The following is a 17,391-nucleotide window of genomic DNA, read 5'->3' as shown; positions in this document are numbered from 1 at the left end:
TACAAGTTATTCATAGAATCGGTTTAAGGGAAAAAGACGATCCATGTACCCCCCTCAAAAAGAAAAGCTCGATTATAACACGTTTCAGGAGGCTAAAAATGACCCGTGTTTCATACAGCCTTGTTTTTGAGGTGTTTTAAATCATAGAATATTATTTGTTTACTATTTTAATAATTTTTTTGTGTTTTTTGGCACAGACGAATTTTTTATATAATATTATGGCTTTAAGACATGATTTTAAGTTATTTTTCAATTAATATCTTTATGTACTACATTAAAAGTTGAAGGCTCTTAAAAACTTATACCAAAACATTAATGTCGTCTTACCTACATTGGTGAGCGCACTAATTTATGGATGCCGCGCTAAAATTTGAGTAGTTCTTATTTACCGCATGGCGACACTGTACAGGTTTTAGACTACAAGCTAAAAACATTTTTTAACCATAAAATAAGGAAATATACGAGTTAAAAGTTGCTTTTTTATGCTCACTTTAAAGTGAGAAATAGTAATAAGAAAAGCTAGATCATTTGTTGCTATAATTTGTCATTTTCCCTAAAAATTGGTGATAAATTTTAATAAGAGCCTTCGTGATATGATAAATATGAAAATCTTAGTTTAATATAAACATTGTGAATATTTTAGATTTATCTTGCTTTATGTCGGGTGTTGCCATGGTGAAAATGTGCTTAGTTTTGAAATGATAAAGAATTGACTAAAGAAGAAATAAGCACACTATTACTGGTAAACTAAATTTTGTTTATGTTTTTTAAGCTATAATTTAATGTCTTTTCATGCGTCGACTATTTAGCAAGTTAAACCAAGAGGTTTTCATAGACAATGGACATTCGGCTTCGAAACCGATTAATATCCGCTGTATTTGAACCAGCTCTCACCCATTCTAAAAGTCATGAAATGCATCGTATTACAGACAACTTCCCACGAATATTAAAAAAAATTAATACCTTCAGCCCCTAGAGTTCAACAAAACTGGTTTTACACTTATATATTTTCATTTTAATGTAAGAGAAAACCTGTCTATAACACGATGCGATAAATTATTCTTACATCATTATATTATTTGTCTATATATTTTTTATCTCTTAGATATTAATCCACTCCTATCGGGAAGAGTTAAAAAATAGAAAGACATTCCATTAATTAATTATCTTTTATACAAATTTGGTCATTTTATTACTGTTTTATTCGAAAGTTCGTTTTTTAAGGTCATTAATCTTATGCTACGTTTTTATTATATAATATTTAGTCCTTCCTTTATCTCTCACTAAACAGATGTTTTTTAGACTAAATTTTATATGTATTTTTAAAGAAACAATATTTTTAAAATGTTGTTTTCCATAAAATTGCAATCATATTCCTGCATTATGACCTGAACATAATTATTTATCAATGATTGAATTTTATGTGTTTTAAAAATTGGATTTATTCTTTTTTGATTAGATCTAAAAATTGAATTTCTTATTTTTTCAGGCCCTTTTCCAGTAGTTTGGCTGTTTTTTGTTCTTGATTGTAGTCGTAGTTTGGGCTCTCAATTTTTGGTAAGTATCAAATTTGTAACTTTTTTATTTTTGACCTTTAAAACACTAGTTTTACTATATTGAACTAATGTCAAGTGGACAAATATGATAGCCTCGTCATATTCATCTCCTTTCTACTAGTTGTACATTATATAACATTATGTGTGTTGAAAAAAATATAAGGTCCACATCAACTTCTTGGGAAATTGTTTTAAAGAGCAGCTGGGTTGTTTCAGTTTATTTGTTATGGGCCAAATATTTTTCCAACAATTACTTTTGTTATTTTATTTTATTTCCATATCTAGCTAGTTATAGAGTAGTTTTATTTAAACTGTTATAGTTCTTTTTACGCGTTAGCAAAAGCTACATATTTTATTGATTTTATCCTATTTTATAAAGTAGTAGGCCTTTTTTGTCTGTAGCGAAAGATCTCGCTAACCGCTGAACCGATATGGTTCACCTTTACAATGAAGCTTCTTATATGTCTATGGAAGGTTGTAAACTATTATGGGTGAAAAGACCTCACACATTAATTGCCCCTAGAGGCTTCTAAGGGCGTAACCGCTAGTAGGTATATGAAGTATTTTACATTTATCTCATAGTCGGTTCTAATTTTGTAAAAATTACTTAGATCCTTTCAGATATAAATAATAAACTCTTAAAAAGTCCTTTTATAAAAAAAATAGCTAAAAACCCGACTATACAGTCAAAAAGACCCTAAAGTTAGTTGCTATTGCATAAATTTCAAGCAATATCATATTCCCAGTTTTGTTCTCACTTATTAGTTTCAATCTCTCGATGTCATGAGTCATCAGAAAGTTCCCAAAATAGGCATTAAATATTGAGAGATTGTCATAGAGTCTTAATTCTTTTATTATTAATACAAGTATAAGTTTCCCTGGTAGCCATACTGTTTTATATTTAGGAGGAATCCAGTCAAATCACCCCACGAAGACTGAGAGAAGGCTTCCCTAACAAGACTAAAGTTTAATAATTTAGAATATGTCAAGGTAAAGTCACGCAACCTATTTCTTTACCACAGAGCAAAAATTAAGTGTCGGAAATAATGTTAATTACTTACAAAACTTAAATTTATACTAAAATGTAATTGTTTAATGCAAAAGCCATTTTTATTTTCAAATTCATTTTTAGCAAAGAATATTTAATTTTGTAGAAAATAAAAATGAGAAAAATATTATCCAATCTATATATGTGATTAACCTATGACGCGCAAAAGGTTCAAATCTCTATATTCGTTGTATCAGTCTAACGTCGCCCGTCGGCCATCTTTACTAAAAGCAAGGGAAAACAGTCTACATAAAAACTTAAAGAAAATTGTTATTTTTTAGTACAGAATACGCATTTAAATCAATTCAAAGCATTTATAAAAACAATTTGAACTTTTTTTATTTCCAATTTTAGTAGTTTTCAACAACTTATTTTGTTTCTTTTAAGAAAAGATTGGTTAAATTAACTATCGTGAAAAAGTTTTCAAAATGTAATATTAAACTGTCTCTGTGGAGATACAAGGTAAAACAAATATAAAAATAGTCAGTTCATTTACCCAGCGAAGCCGTACATGCAAAGATTTCATTTAAACCAAAATTGAAGATATGATTCCATTGAATTCACTGTTCCTATTTAATAAGAACCAATAAATGGGTACTGTAACAGCCTCCAAGTTAACTTTAAAAGCATTGTAGTCCATTAAAAGTTTGGGCTTAATTTGATATTATTAAGGCCTGGAATTAGCTGAACCTAAGAAGAGTGGATCTGCCCTCCCCATCTCTAGTGGAGGACTTTGTTGGTGCCCCTCGTGATGGATCAGAAGGAAAGCCTGAGCACGAAGAACCATAGGTAAAATGTTGTTGATTGGTTAGCTACCTAATGAAATTTGGAATCAAAGTTATAGTGTAGATTGCGGCCTATCCAAATATCACCTAATTATGTAAGTAAGTTTTTCATTCTTTGACTAATGAACCATTGGATTGTTTTAATGAAATGCACTATTCTGAAAAGCCCTAAATCGAAAAAAGACTTTAAAAAGAAATTAACAAAGCAATGCAAACTTTAGTATTTTATTTATGTATTATACTTTATTGTTTTATTTGTAGTTCATTTATAACAACCTAATTTTGTTATTTTATTTTAGGTTGTTTAGAACCGCTGTATTCCACCTGAATAAACGAGTATTGGAAGCCTCTTTGATTGTTCTACCGGCAGCTGCTCATTCTGGGACACCTGCCGCATTGCTACATCTCTAACTAGTGGGTTGTAATACACATACAAAGTAAGTATATCATTGCATGTAATGGGTAAATTATGAATGGGAAATATATATTGTTTGAGTGTTTTTCACCTAAATTTTTCAGCTCTCTGTTGAGTTTCCTATCCCTATTTCCCTGATAGTTGAAAAAAAGAAAGTTTTTTAATATTCTTTGCAGGGGGAGAAAAAGGTTGATTGAAAATATCGAAACTTTTAAATGCCGTCTTCTTTTTTTTGAATATTTTTGTTAGGAAGAGATAAAAATGGACCATTTCAAAATATTTGAAGTCTTTAGTAGTTTAGTTTTTAACAGTCATTCGTTGGTTTTTTGTCTCAAGTATGAGACTGATAAGGTTCTCCATTTTCGGATCCTAGGAAATTGATGATTACTAGCTGTTTTTTTCTGGTGTTATCCTATAATAAAAGAGTTAGAAACCTGAAATAAAATTATTAAATATTATTATTGTTCCAATTAAAGTAGTAGAGTGTGTATCTGTCTTAGCTTTACATTTTTTTTTAAAAACATGGATATCTTGATTTAATTTAGGAGGTGGTGTGGTAGTGTTGTGGTCCAAAAAGCTGTTTTTTCTTCCAATTTTTAAAGATTATTGAGCAAAGAATAAAACGTTTTTTAGATTTATGCACTGCACACCGACGACAACGTGATTAGACACCTTGCCAAGTTTTTTACATCATAAGAGCAACATCCTCTTTCACTTTTAGATTATAGCTTTTTTAATGATACAATAGATATATGGAGTATTAGACCGATACTTAAAAGATTGATTTTTCTAAAATTGTATAGCTATTTTAATATTTTTTAATTGTTCTTATTTTTCAGTTGTTTTGAGAAAGAAGATGAGATTTTTTGGGATTTGTTTGGGCCGCTATTTATCCGCCAAGACAACCTACATGGAGCAGAGTGTTCCTGTCCTGGAACAAGGTTCCAAGAAGCGTGGTGTTTGCCGCTATTTGTGGGATGACGATGTAGGAGATCCTTTCTAATTTGGTTTTGTTATTTTATTTGGTAAGTTATAATTCTTTGATGAATTTTTAAGTATCGAACTCATATTTAATATTGGATAAGAGACTGTGTTTCTTCAAAACAACTAATAATTTTATCTTGTTGTTAATTTTAAAATAATGGTGTTTTAATTACAAAGTTTTTTGGTTTTTTACTATTGTCTTATTCATTATTGTCTCATTTTACAATTATTTTTTCTTTGTTTTAGATTATCATGTAGCTGTTTAGCTATTTGTTCTGCCGTTTTCTCACTTATTGGGCTTTGTTGTTGGTGTACAAAATTTACTTAAGATAGCAGTTATGAGGTAATGATATTATCATTTAGACTCAATTTAGATGGGTATTAATTTAAAATATTTTATTTATTCGTAATTTATGAGCTGTATAAGTTTTCATAGAATGATAAAAAAATTGGTTTATATTTATAATGGATTTTATGATGAGAAAAAAAGTATTCTGAACAAGAGTAGAATAGTACAGATATTTAGATCCTAAGATTTTTAGATGTAATGTTTAAGTGTGAATTTCTTTTGGCTTATTTTCTGTGTGCTTTTCTTTTTTAAATGATCTTATTTACAGCTTATATTTTGTAGAATATTTTTTAGCTTGATTTAATATTTATTTTTTCTGTTTTTTCAGTCATATCTACTCGGCTCCCAGTTTTAATACAACAACTGTGGTTCCAACATTGCATTGCTGATCAAGTAACTGGTGAAAGACCGCCCTATATTTGATTGCAGACGGAGTAGCCTGTACACTGATTTTCTAGGTAAGTGTTCCTTTTGCTTCTATTTTGGTCCTTTAGGGCCTATGGTGCTCCCATCCCTTTTTATAGGATCATGAAGCTAAAAAAAGACCCCTTAATTATTTTTTGGGGGATAAGATACATGCATGCTTATTCTTATTTTAGGTGAAGCAAAAAGATTAGGTTTTGATTAATGTAAACAGAATATGTGACTGATATATTTATAATTAGATAGTTATTTGCTTAGCAAAATAACTTCTCCCCCTTTGCAAAAAAAAATTTCGCTCAATTGGAGGGGTTTTAAAATAAGTTAGAGATAAATTTGAGAGTGATTTTTATTGGCTGCTTTATTTTTCAGTTCATTTTGTTGGGAGTTGGGAGGGTGGTTTATATTTTAAAAACTTAAATTTATTTTGTTAATATCATTCTGTATAAAACATATAAGGCATTATTTTCTGTCTTTCTATAGAGTAATTGACATAAGAGACATTGGCCTTTTGACTTATAGATTTAAGACAAGAGTGAAAGAAAGTGATAAAGAGAAGGGTCGACAGAAAGAGAGAAATAATTAATATCGCTTTTTTGTTTTATACTGATAGCTTTGGTGTTTTGTTTTTATTAAGGAGTGTCGTGTAAGGTGAAAAATCAAGGTGTGTGTAAAAAAAATATTGATAAGTAAAGTTTTAGTTTATTTATGTTGATTTTATTTTTATGTTGTGTGAAATGTGCATGTGTCATCCAGTTTGTTTTATATTTTCTTAATTTAGAGTTTTTTGCAAGTTTTGTTTTAATAATTGTGTTTTATTTCAGCTGTTAGCTTTCTAGCTATCCAGGCTAGTGTATGTGTGTAACCGATTTGGTTAGAAGAAAAATAGGCAGCTGATTTCTGCTTTCTCATTGTACTTTTTTCTCAGCTAAGTGGGTAGATGTGTGTTTGTCGCTGTTTAGTCTGGTAGAGTGTACTCTACAGCTAACTAGGCTGTGTGTGTATGTGTGCCTAGGTGGCACTGGTTGTGCGTGTAGTTTAGTGGCCTAGCAAAGTGTACTCTACAGCTAACTAGGCTGTGTGTGTGTGTGCCTATTATTAGATGTTGAATAATGTATTTTAGAGCTATATAGCCTGCGTGTGTGTTCCGCCTAGGTGGCTTGGGAAACAGTTGGGTTGTGGTGTGTAAAATTTCTGCTTTAAAACATATATGTGTAGTTTCCCATTTGTTTTTAACTGACCTTATATTTTTTTGTTCATTTTAAAAGTTTAAAATTTTATGGCTTAGCAATTGTAACTTTTTATGTATAAATTTACAAGAAAGAGGATTTATAAGTGAAGTAAATATTTTAAATGTAGCAAAACAAGGATGACAACATCTATAAATAGCGAAACACAAAAAGGTCATTGATGGTAATATTTACAAGTAGATTTGTAGTGTATTTATTAATTGATTTATTGGGTAAAATAAACACTAAAACTTGTTTTTATTTATATAATGTTGTCGGTCAAAGTAACTTACATAAAGGACGCTCATAACTATAGGAAGAATTATTTTGATCATGATATCTTAAAGAGTTTTAAGACTGGTCCAAAAATACCAAAAATATGGGGGAAAATGTAAAAAATATAGAAATAGCCAAAAACCTGCAAAAAGGAAGTCTGATCGTCATGTCTGTTTTCTTTAAACAACAGGAAATTTTATTTTGCAACTAAAAAAAAATCTGGAAATCGTACCATAAACACTGAGGATATGTAAAGAAATGAAAAAATTACAAAAATAGCTTAAAACCTATTCTATTACGCAAAAATTTTGATTGTTTTTATGCGCACGAAAACGAATTTTTCCAATAATTGACTATTATTTTGCCAAAAATTGACAGAAATTATTCGGCGTTTTTATCTTCCTATTTTAAAGAGAGTAAGAAAAAAAATTTATTTTTAAGGCAAATCGATTTTAAAACTGCTTTCAAGAAATGTTAGAAAGTAATTTAAGATTAAGTTGTCCTAAATCTTAGAAATTGTTATTAATTTATATTAGGCTTGCGTGTGTGTGTTTAAATATTGCAAGTTGTACTTTCAAAATACGCATTATTTAAATTAAAAACTAAAATAATTTTGATGAGGTCTGTTTTCTATCTTGACATGTGTCAATTTTTTTCAACACTATATTTATGCATTTACACAAAAATTTTAATTATATTATTTCGGAGCAAAGCATTTCCTTAATTTACTATCTATCAGTTTAATAATATTAGAACCCTCAGAAAAGTTTTTATCATATAAAGTTTTTCAAATTTTACTATAAAAATTCAATTTACTTTCCATAAACAACTAATTTCAAAAAATAAACTGCATTTAGAAATATTCTTTGTTTAGGCCAGAAATATACAAAAAAAACTCGCCATTTTATCTACACATCCTAAGAAATACATGTTTCAAAGCATAAAGGCCCTATTCTTTACACAATGATACAACTATTGGCTGCGCCCCTATAAGAATATTCTTAGGGAAAAACTTAAACTCATATTTAGGTTCTTAAAACCTTTTACAATGCCATAGATGCTTAGTGCTGTAAAAAGTATGAACAATATTTTAATTAGCTTATAGAAGAACGAAAGGTTGTTAATAGTTAATCATTTTAGCTTGCCACAGTGCTATCTCTTATTTTAACATCGACTACAGCTATGATTTTTATCTCTAACACTACCCAACTATTGTATAAATTTGGACAAGATTTGCTATAAGACTACTGATATCAATGTGTGAAAAATTAGGAAAAAGTATAAAATTAAGATATTTTTTACAAATCTGAATACAATGTAAACAAGGAGTTTGATACTTTTGCTTGTGATATTTTTCTACCTCGCGCGCGTGACCCCCGTTGTCAAAATCCTTAGCTCAAAAATGTAATGATTTACATTAAAATTATGTATTTTGATGGTGTTGTAGAGTTAGCAACAGTAAGGTGTTTACTGTTTAAGACCAGTGAGTTTCTTCAGGTTAATGCTGTAACAGGTTATGAGATCCGTAGCTTCTTATTAGGTATTTCTGGTATTATGGCTGTTGGTGAATATTCCAGTCCAAGTCAGGTGGGATCTTGCTAGGATACTGTGGATACACATCTGATAAACGTCTGATGACTTGTGCTGTATGATGCAAGGCTGGTTTCTTGACGTATTTGACTGTAGATCTACTGATTTTCAAGCTCAAGAGCAATGGTTGGCTGATTGTTTTTATCAGAATCAGCTACTTTGTTAGGTGCTAGTAGATGATGAATCTGGAACTCAAACTTGGGCATATTTATCCGCTTAGGTATTGACAAGGCTACGACATTTGGTTTTGTGAAAAAAAAAAAAAAAATCAGCAAGAAATCAGTTGCAAAAATATAAAAACTTGTATTCAAATTGGTCTTAAATATCTTTGCAAAAAGGAATTAAAAATAGAAAAACTTTTGTAGATTTTATTTGTTTTAACTTTTATTGGGTTTTAAATCTTAAATGTCATATTTTAATTTCGTATTATTGACAAAACTTCCCCTCTATCTATAAAAGATGAAAATCAGAGATAGTGTAGCATGCTAATGTCCTTTTTATCAAAGCTAGGGTTATGTTTTTAAAATCGGTTTACAGTTAAGGAAAAAAAAAATTAACTGTCAAACAGTTTACTTTTTGTTTAACAATAGAAATCCACGTAGGAGATTTAAATTTGAGTCTTTGTCAGACAGTTTTAATTGAAATATTTCGCCTTTATTATTTAACAATTTTATCTATATGGGAGAAAAATTGGCCAATTGAAGTTACTTGGATATTTTGTTGAAACCCTGTTTGATTTTGTTATTGTACTGGAAATTGAATATTGTTTATTTTATGGATTTCTAAGTTACTTACATTTGTATAAAAAAAAGACATTTTAGTTTCAAGTCCTTTACATCTAGAAAAAGTTATCCTATTTTGGGGTTATTAAAATTAAAACAGAAAATTTCGTTTTTTAGTGAAACAAGAGATCTTTTTTCCCTATATTTGATATTATAGTTGAGATGATTTTAAAGTTTGATAATCCGATGAGAAATCCTTTGTTTTAAGGCTATAAAAGTCCTTTATTTTGCCACACATAACAAAAAGGCCTTTATTTAAACATTTTCAGCTACATGCTACAAAAAAAATTAGCATTTTATAGGTTCAGGGATAGCAGGATATGTAAAAATTGCTTTGAATCCAATTATTTCCCGATGGATTTTAACCGGTTCTCAGCCATGTTAAAGCTAGTATATAGCATCGAATTGTACATAATTTTCAACCAATACTTAATTAAAAATTAATTTAGCAATTTTTCATTTTAATGTCAGCGGGAAACTGTCTATAATACGATGCGACGAATAATATTTTTTCCTAGATTACTATATGAGGTTTGAGGATACTTGGAGATTATTTATTTTGTATTTTTTAGGAAAAAGTATAGGCAGAAAATATTTAAAAATTGCAAGATTATCAATTTAGAGATAGGATAGAGATAACTTTTTAGGGGTTAATTAGCGCTCGCCTAAACTACAAAATTCCCGCTGGGGACATACAATAAAAGAACTGAAACCTAAAATCATAGTAAAGCCTAAAAAAAAGATAAAATCTTTAAGTCTAAAGTGAAACTTAAATCAAACTTATACCAGATAGAGAGCCTAATCAGTTCAGTCTTATAATGTTGTATAATTTGTAGTTGAAAATTCAAGATAATCAATTTAATGTATTTAAAAGTTTGTAAAAAGTTGAATTAAATGTATGTTTTGGAGCGATTTTTAACACACATGTCTAAAAATCAACACATGTGTTCGGAACTAGGTCATAAACCTCAGAATTTATAAATTCATTTTCATAAAAATTATTAGCTAAAATTAGGCTTATTTTCAGGGATCTTAAGGGATAAGACAATGGACGATATTTTGTTGGAAGTTTAAGACACATTAACTCATAATTAATGAAAATTGGATTTAATTATACAAGGATCTAAAGGGATAAGACAATGGATGATAAATTTGTTGGACTATTTTGCTACATAAACACATAATTTATGGAAATTGGATTTAGTTAGACTTTTCTTATGGAAATTTTTATTTCTTTTGGGATTAAGTTCATGCTTATTTAATAAGGCCTTGTAATTTTGGATGACACATTTCTGTTCATAAATTTTGTCAACTATTAATTTATTATTGTGTGGTGTTTTCTTATTACTGCAAAAAAAATCTTAATAGCTTTATCTATTTAATTGTTATTAATTCTTGTATTTTATTTTTAGGTATTGTGTCTGTAATTGTATTTGGAGATTCGAAATTTGCTGAGAAAACTGAAACTGTGAACTGAAAAGAAGATGGCATTGGTGGCAGCTGAGAAAATTGCGAAATTCCTACCAGTTTTACTCTCCATTGGGGCCTCCTGTAATATGCAGATGTACCGGATTTGTCTGCAGAAGTGTGAAGGGCTTGTGGATACTAATGGAGGTATAGGAAGGTTTTTAAGCAAAATTATTCTATAACTAAGTTGTGTGTTTTCTGCAGTTTTGTGGGGAGTTATTTTATAATTTTGATTGTATGTTCTTTTTTGCTACAAAACTAGATATGTCTGTATTTGTTACAGACTAGATAGCGTATCTGCTCTAGAACTAGAATTGTCGTCTGTTGAGCTTTTTAATATTCTATTGAATTTATTTATTTTATTAAGCACACATAATTGTCCTACTTTATAATTATAATGATGTCTATTCTTGTTCAAACTTTTTATTATTTTTTCTTGCCTTTTATAAATAAAACATTAAAGTAATGTAAATAGAGCAATAAATAGTATATGTAACAACCACCCCTTTTCAAAGACCTTTTACACGACTTTTGGTTGGGTCTTTGAAATAAGCTGAATCATTCAAAAATGTAAATACAGCCGGGTGCTGGCAAAAGAACCAAGAGCAAATTGCAAACTAATGTTAACACAAGGACGCCCAAGCTTTTTACTTAACATGGGGGTAAAATGAGGATTTCTATATGTTAGTAATGTAAGATATTTAAAAACTTAAGGGGTGTAAGGGATAAATACACCATTACCCCTCTACTTGGACATCTATGTTTCAGTTATAATGATTTCTGCATTTTGCCTAGTTAATTTCGTTTTTGCTTTGTTTAAATACTGTTCATTTGTTAAAGATTATTTTGAAATTAATCTATTGATCTCTTGAAACTGAAAATAACCCAATACTTGAAATAAGGACATAGTTAATTTGTCATCCCCACAAGGGAGAGCTCAACCATTTATGGAAAAATAATCGAAAACAACGTAAATACAGGCAAAAATTAAATTTGGGAACATCTGCAATATATTAGTTCTACATTTGTCGCTAGATGTCACTAAAAACTTGATAATTTTGATTTTCCACAAAGTATTCATATCATTTGGAAAAATGTCTTATCACAAATAACTAGGTTTAAAAATGCAGTATTGTAAATCAGAAAAGATGATTATGAGTATAATGGCAGTTTTAGATACTTCACATAAGTTTAGACAGGAATGACAATTTTTCACTAAAATTGTCCCTTTCTTTTTCTAAAAGCAGTAAAAAGCATTAAACAGCTAAACTAAGAAAGCAAAATTTAATGAAATTATTTTTCGTCTGCAACGCTCTAGGTCTATGCAATTGGAAATCAGATAATATGCTCTTTATACATTTATACTATAAATTTACTAATGAAACTCTGTGTCTCATTGTATAGTTCTAAGAATGGGATCTGGAGATTCTTAAAACGTTTGGATAATGGCTATTTTATACCTTATCTTTTTAGCTAGATAAACCCTAACATAATTTAAGACATTAATTATTTTATTTAGGGTTTTAATTAAACGGTTGCTCGATTTAATTGGCTTAAACTCCGGCTTTGTTTCATGCTTATTCATATCAATCCTGTTGGTTCCGCGTTCAGTCATGGCAATGAGTAATAGTCTCTCATTTGACATACTAATGTATGCAATGATAAAAAATAATAAGCCAAATGACGCAAGAGTACTACCAATCACCATACTTGTTAGTAGAACTAACATGATTGTCATGAATTTATTTTGAGAAGGAAAGTCTTCAAGATATTGGAGCCATGATAAAGCCTTTGTGTTTCTGGCCCCATTTTTCATGCACAATGCACTTTTAAAATTTGATTTTTCTTTAATTCTATTGTTTTCAGATATGTCAGTGTTGTAAGAAGACTGTACAGTTTTGCAGTAGTCAATTTTCTGCTCATCTAAATCCTCAGGGTAATTTTCTTTGCTTTTTATTTTACTGATGTTTATCTGTTCGTCTATTTCCTCTTTTTGCCCCAAACTATTTTCTAAATCGACTTTGCCTATTGTTTGATTTAAATGTTCCTCTATAGGTTTATTTCTATTATATTCGAAATTTTCAAAAATTTTCCTAGTCGAATTAACGGAAATTTTATTGGTAGATAATTTTTCAATATTTTGACTTATTTTTTGATTTGATGCGTAATTAGGGGATTTACTAATATTATCCAATTTTGTGTTAGGCACATTTTCTTTTATATTGGTAATTATTGGCGGATTAATTTTATCTATTGGATTATTAACAATAGAGTTTTCTATTATTTTTAAATCATTGTTTATAGACGAACAGTTTAATGTTGAAGTATTAGATGTTTGACTTTCCATTAATATATTTTCTATTAGCTTATTAGTATCATTACTATTTACACTATTTTGGGTATTATTATTGACATTATTTTGGATAGTCGGACATTCTAGTACTTCAACATTCTTAATTTTTATATTTTCATTTTGATAATCAATATCCGAATTTTTCAGGTTTATCTGAATGGACAAAGAAATGTTGATTTTGGGACCAGTTTGATTTAATGGTGAGGTTTTCTCTAGAATAGGGGTGCCGGGTATGTCCCAAGAATCCGTAACTTGTGGTATTTTTACCTGTAATTGTATGTTTTTGCTTTCTTGAGAAATACTCGGCTGCCCTACTAGTTTTTTTCCATTGTTGGCGGGAATTTGCACGCCGACAATGGATGGTATAGTCTTGATACACCATAATTTAAGCAGCGTGGGCATTGGTCTTTGGAGGGATTGACATTAGGGAAAGTGAAACATTCCCCACTACCATGGGTGTCAGAATTACACAATAGGCAAACTATACTGTTAGCTTTTTCTTTATTCTTTTTATGCCACCATTCCATATTTGCTTTTTTAACTGCTTCATCTGGATGTTTTAAACAGTATCTAGAATAGTGAGGCTTTTGGCAATGCTCACAAGTTTTTTCCTTTTCTACTTGGTTTACATTTGCATTTTTTTGTCTGTCTAATTTTCTTTTTCTCTCAATGGCTGAGTTATAAAAGCTTCTGTTATTGCTAAACCAGCTTAAGATTGTCTCTTTAGAGAAGTTAGGAACGTTTGTGGATGTCAAAAATGCAGATTGTAATAATGGTGGTACCAAATAGGTACATATTTTTTCCCTAAGTTTAGCCATTTGATTTTCATGACTATTGCCTGTTTTTTGCAACATGGCTGCCAAATATATAATTATTTTATTTGGTCTGTCTTCATCTTCAGCAGTGAATCTATAAGTGTAGAATTGTTTCTCATATTCATGTGCGTTGAGTAATTCTGCACCTATGGTAGTTAGGATCGATTTTACAAAATCCTGAGCACTAAGGGCATTAGGATCTATTTCTAGCATATCTAGTTTATTTCTTGATTCTTCATTAAAATAGTGAATAAGAATATTGTTGTAGGAACTATGAGTAAAGGGAATCTCATATTCCTCCAAATATTTAAAAGTGCTAAAAAAAGTATAAGGGTTAGTTTTTTCTCCATATTGGGGTGGGATTTTACCCAATATTTTGACTTGTCTGTGAATACGTTCGTGTTGACAACTGCCCCACACTAAATTATTTGGTATGAGATTAATTATTTTTGCTGTATTTAGGTCAGTGATGGATGTGTTTTCATGAAGGAGAAGTTTAAGTTGCCACATTTGAGATTCAGATAAGATATTTCCAAGTAAGTTATTTTCTTGTCTTGTCTCTCTATTTCTGTTATCTCTATTGGTAGATGGAGTCCTTCTATCTAACTCCGTGTCTGAAGAGCTAGAACTAGAGCTAGGGCCACTACTGTTACTACGTCTATTCATTCTCTTTGGCATAGAGAAGTTCTGTCTGTCTTTATGCCTGTCTTCTTTGTCACTATTGTCTCTTTTATTTTGACTTTCTTTACTTGACTTAGTTTTGTCTTTATCGTGTTTATAACGATTTTCATGTCTATCATGATGTTGTTCATGGCGTCTTTGGTCCTCATTGCCATATGGGTTAAGTGGATCATACATTCTGTCAGGCCTTTTTTTAGAATGTTTTTTACTTTTTTGTCTGTCAAAATCCTCACTATAATAGCTAGATTCTGACTCATAACCCGAAAAATCTGAAGTTGGTTTGACTACTTTTTTATTTTGGGGTTTATTGCCATTATTTTCTTGTTTTATTACTTGAATATTTGGCTCATGTTCATGTATGGGAGGAATGTCTTGTAAATGTATTTGAGGCCTATTTAATATGCGATTTTGTCGCCTATTGCCTAAGACAAGCATTGCTGTTGCTGAGTGAATCTCAGGCCTAACATGAACACTAGGTATTTCCTCCAGTCTTAGATAATGATTTACTGCATTATTTAATCCAGGTTCATATTCTGGATTATAAGGTGGAGGATTTAATATTTCATCTTCTAATTGATCAATAATAATATCATCCATTTTAGGTTATTGCTGTACTACACATGGAATGAGGCCTAAATCAAAGATAAATGGAGCACCATTGTGCGTGGCCTATGCATTGCTGTACTACACATGGAATGAGGCCTAAATCAAAGATAAATGGAGCACCATTGTGCGTGGCCTATGCTCTGCTGCACTACACATGGAATGATTGTTTGTCAATGAAGAGCTGTGCTTTTATGGATGCTTTACTGGTAAGACTTATTTAGTGGCCTTGAGCCAATATCCCACCTAAAAAGAAAAAAAAGTTAAATCTTACCTGGGTTTATCCGTAGGTAACGGAACCAATTTTATGGGTCGCCTCCGGGTTCCAGGGACAAATGTAATCCTTTATCACAGGACTACAATCTCTCACCAATGTCTCCTTTCCAGATCAGCGACGCATTAATCCCTGTTTCGACAAATATATTTAACCTTAGAATGGTGGAATTATTTTACACCGATCCTAAACCCAAATATACTTAAGGGATAGTCTTTTTCCTATAAGTCCTATTCCGAAAATTGTATTAAAACATTACTGATAACTTTATACTGCTATTTAGTCTAAGAAAAATTTTTTTATTCCTAGGTAACTAGCTTTGCCAACACTTTTGGGACTGGAAGTATCTATTGTGATTACTAGAGCCATGCGAACATGACTACAATATTCCGTTCTGCTGCCTGTATCCCCGTGAGGCGTGAAGTTCTTTGTTAGGTACCTTTGTCAGGTAAGAAAATCACTAGGCTAGCTCCGAACCGATCTTCCAGAGTATTAGCAAAGTAAAACTACCTTTAAGACGTGAACTTATTCAGAGTTCTAATCCGAAAATGTTAAATTGTCCGAATAGATAACGATCTCCAACTTTCCTATACTTCAGAAGCTGGGGGAGGATCCAGTTGTTAGTATCGGTCGTCAGATAGCGAGCTATCATCAACCGTTGGTAGCCGAGCCACCACCGTATCTTCCCTGTGTTATTCCTATTTAGCCCCGTAGTGACTTGCGACTTGCTGGTACCTAGTACCGCGCTATAGGAGTTCTCTTCAGAAGAAAACTTGGAGATAACTATCCGTCCGGATGCCTAAGCCTTTAGGCCCTAAGAAGGTCCTATCCTTAAATTTATCTCAATTGACCAACATCAAAATGATATTCTATAATTTATTTAACAAAGTATTATGAATTTATCTAACAAAAACTTTTTATTTTTTAGGTGTGTTTTAAATGAAAAATCCTAAGTTGAGCCGCCAGGACCCTCAAGAAAATTCCAAAGCAAGAGAAGGGAGTCTTCCCTTAAATTTTTAGAATTTTAAAAAGAGTTTGTGTGATATAATAATTCCGTAAAACGACTGATTGTTTCTCTCTTCCAGGTTTACTTTTATAGGCCTGAAGCCTTAGGAAAAAAGAGAGACAAAAAGGATGACTTTCATTTTTTTGTTGATTTTTATGTTTTATTAGGAATTGGCGACCTGATTATTAAGATTTTGCATTTAATAGTGTGTGTATATCTCAACTAAATTACAATATTCATTTCATAAATTAGTAAGATCACATTTTATTTTATTTTACATCAAGAATACATTAAACTATTGGTTTCAAATTAGTTTTTCTAGTAATGATTTTATAAAATCCTCTTTTATTTTTATAAATTTTCATCCTTTTAGTTTTTTGTTATTAATAGTTTTTTATCACGAAACCTCTAATTTTATGATTCTTGTATTGTTTTACTAATGTTAATTTTTATTGACAAAATTTGCTAATAACTTTTTAGCTGTATTATGACCATTCTATTAAAAGGGTTATTGTCTAACATTTCATTATAGGGTCTTCGTTTTATAAATCTTACTTCCCCATTTTAATAAATAGGTCTTTATACATGCTTTTTTACTTAAAAATTATATTAAATTGTTTTAGATTTGTCTAATTTTGATAATATTTTTATAGTCTTTTATTTTCATTAGAAAGAAATACACAATTTAAAGTATGGGTTGGATTTTTCCCTAGTAAAGCTACTCTACAAGTTATTCATAGAATCGGTTTAAGGGAAAA

At 30.4% G+C, this 17,391-nt stretch overlaps 1 protein-coding gene and 2 long non-coding RNA genes across 5 annotated transcripts in view; 2 read left to right on the top strand and 1 right to left on the bottom strand.

The window, feature by feature from the left end:
• Window positions 1-17,391, bottom strand: part of LOC145331171 (protein NipSnap homolog 3B-like) — a 69,326-nt gene that overhangs the window by 12,612 nt on the left and 39,323 nt on the right. The gene's annotated exons all lie outside the window — the stretch shown is intronic.
• On the top strand, window positions 307-3,044 carry LOC145331030 (uncharacterized). The gene is made up of 3 exons (XR_013883631.1): window positions 307-742; window positions 1,490-1,557; window positions 2,462-3,044. It is a non-coding gene; the product is annotated as an uncharacterized LOC145331030 (long non-coding RNA).
• Window positions 3,220-16,617, top strand: LOC145330919 (uncharacterized). The gene is made up of 11 exons (XR_013883601.1): window positions 3,220-3,484; window positions 3,689-3,826; window positions 4,644-4,829; window positions 5,035-5,131; window positions 5,466-5,595; window positions 10,847-11,058; window positions 12,768-12,837; window positions 13,402-13,454; window positions 14,532-14,605; window positions 15,353-15,562; window positions 16,556-16,617. It is a non-coding gene; the product is annotated as an uncharacterized LOC145330919 (long non-coding RNA).

Source organism: Acartia tonsa, chromosome 1 (genome assembly GCF_053477335.1).
Source record: "Acartia tonsa isolate MP-2025a chromosome 1, ASM5347733v1, whole genome shotgun sequence".
NCBI classification, from domain to species: domain Eukaryota; kingdom Metazoa; phylum Arthropoda; class Copepoda; order Calanoida; family Acartiidae; genus Acartia; species Acartia tonsa.
Note: the sequence above shows the minus strand (reverse complement) of the source record. Positions and strands in the feature narration are given on the sequence as shown.